Genomic DNA, 2,353 nt, shown 5'->3' with positions numbered 1-2,353 from the left:
GGATATCTTGATGCCATCCTAAATAGCCATACTTCACTCCTTTGAGGCACTTCTGTTTCTCCAGAGAAAGATGCATCCTACTTTTTCTTCTATAGTGTCGCTAACACCTTGCAGTTGTTAAGCAAACAGTACAGCTGAAACTCCCGCAGAACTTTTCTCAGTCTCACAGGGAACATTCCGTCAGAACATTTTCTGGATTTTTTTTTTTTTTTAAAAGAAGCTTGGTTGTATGGAGTACGAGGACTTGATTGGAAACTCTTCGTTACTGAGCAGTCACCCTACGCACACAAGTAGACCTCTTGAAATCAATGGCATTGCTTGTGTAAGTAAGTACTATTTAAAGGGTGGGGGATCATACCCAGAATTTGCAACTAGCAAGGAAATGTACTGAAGTAGTCAGGGTTCAGTTTAAACTGAATTATTTAATTAAGTAAAAAATGGTTACTAACCTTTCTCTAACTGTTGTTCTTCAAGAGGTGTTGCACATGTCTTCCCTCTGTGAGTGTTTCTGTGGTCCAGTGAACGGTTGTTAGAGAGTTTTTCCTCTTAGAGGTATCCATCGGGGCAGCATGAGTGCCCTCTGCTGCTTTGCACCCCGTGCACAGGCATAAGGGGCCGAGCCAGCCTGACTCCCTTCAGTTCCTTCCTCCCAGAAAAATTGCAGTAAAGAATAGAAGGAGGGTGGGTGATGGAATGGCGTAACCCATGTTGAAGAACAGCAGTTGCAGAAAGGTTAGTAACAATTTTTTTCTTCTTCGAGTGATTGCACATGGCCATTTCAGTGTAGGTGACTCACAAGCAGTCCCACCTGGAGATGGGTTTGGAATCTTCTTGAACAGGGATTGGAGAACTACTTGCCCAAATTTACCATCATCTCTAGATTGCTGAGAGATCACACAGTGAAAGGCAGACGCGTGACATGATGACCAGGTTGCAGCTTTCCAAATGACTCATATAGGCATGTGAGCCATAAATGCCTCAGATGTTGCTTAGGATCAATACTCTATCTGGCAGGTTCACATTTGCCAACCGATGATAACATGCAAATATAACTGGATGTCCCTGACAAGTCCTTTTTGGGGGAAGGGAAACAGGACTGCCCTTCATTCTGCCTGCAAATGCAAAGAACAATTGAGACAAAGACCTGAAAGGTTTAGCCCATTCCAGATAAAATGCTAAAGCTCTTCTAAAATGTATAGTGTGCAGACTCTCCTCCCCCTTATTACCAAAGAGCTTTGAGAAGAAGGTTGGTGTAGCAATGCGAAAATTCACTGGTGTGGCCCCTCCTGCTGGTCATCTCAGGAATTAGCTCTTCCAGCCCAGAGCACCCTCTGCAGGCCGGTCTCTTGCCTGCCACTGGCCCCCATGTCCCTCCTGGTCCCTGGTATCTCTCTCCCTCAAGGTTCTGCCCCCAGCAGTAACCCACAATTGGGGTCTCCCTACCCAGGGGAATCCCCCCAACCCTCTATCCCCACCTTGCCTCAGTAGCTACTGCCAGTGACCATCTAGCCCCTGCTCACTGGGGCAGACTGCAGTCTGTAAGCCACTCATCATCAGCAAGGGGGATTTGGACCAGCTGCCTCTACCTATTCCCAGACTACCCCTCTGTAGCCCCAGTACCTTTCCTGGCCTATAGCAAGGCCTACAGTCTGGAGTTTTCCAGACTAGAGCTCCCCAGCCCTACTCCACTCTTTGTACGCTGCTCAGCTCCCAAGTAGCCAGGTCCTTCTCTCTCTACAGCTCAAGAGAGAGTCTTGAGCTCCTGCCCTTTTATAGGGCTAGCTGTGGCCTTATTGGGGCATGGCCCCAGCTGTAGCTATTTCCCCAATCAGCCTAGACTTTTCTTTCAGCTCCAGCCCTCTCCAAGGGCTGGCTTTAATCCTTTCAGGACTGGAGCTGTGTGACTGCCCTACTATAGTTGGTAAGAAAATTGTTTGATTTATATGAAAAGTAGAGACCACCTTTGTAAGAAAACATGAATGGGGATGAAAGTACCTGTGTAAATAAACAGGTAGCGGGGGGACCAGATACTAGTGTCCTGAACTCCCCCACTCTCCTGGTCTATGTAATGGCTACTAAAACTGCTATCTTCATTGAAAGTTGCAATACACAACAGGTTACTAGAGGCTCAAAGAGGAGACCCATCAGCTTTAAGTCAAGTCTATATTCAGGCTTTATGGTGGAATTGGGTTCTGTATGTGCAGAAACAGAGTGACCAAACCCTTTAAAATTGTATGACCATTGGGTTGAAAAAAGGGAGCAGTCATCCACACAAAGGCGAAATGATGATATAGTCACTAGGTGTACCCTAATCAAGCTAATTGCCAATCCTTGCTGCTTCTGACACAGAAGA

General features: G+C 46.4%; 1 long non-coding RNA gene across 1 annotated transcript; it reads right to left on the bottom strand.

Moving 5' to 3' along the window:
- Positions 1-214: 214 nt before the first annotated feature.
- On the bottom strand, positions 215-1,736 carry LOC122455777. The gene is made up of 2 exons (XR_006274238.1): positions 1,621-1,736; positions 215-1,112 (listed from the first exon to the last, which is right to left on the bottom strand). It is a non-coding gene; the product is annotated as an uncharacterized LOC122455777 (long non-coding RNA).
- Between the last annotated feature and the right edge of the window lie 617 nt (positions 1,737-2,353).

Source organism: Dermochelys coriacea, chromosome 9 (assembly GCF_009764565.3).
Source record: "Dermochelys coriacea isolate rDerCor1 chromosome 9, rDerCor1.pri.v4, whole genome shotgun sequence".
Taxonomy (NCBI): Eukaryota; Metazoa; Chordata; order Testudines; family Dermochelyidae; genus Dermochelys; species Dermochelys coriacea.
Note: the sequence above shows the minus strand (reverse complement) of the source record. Positions and strands in the feature narration are given on the sequence as shown.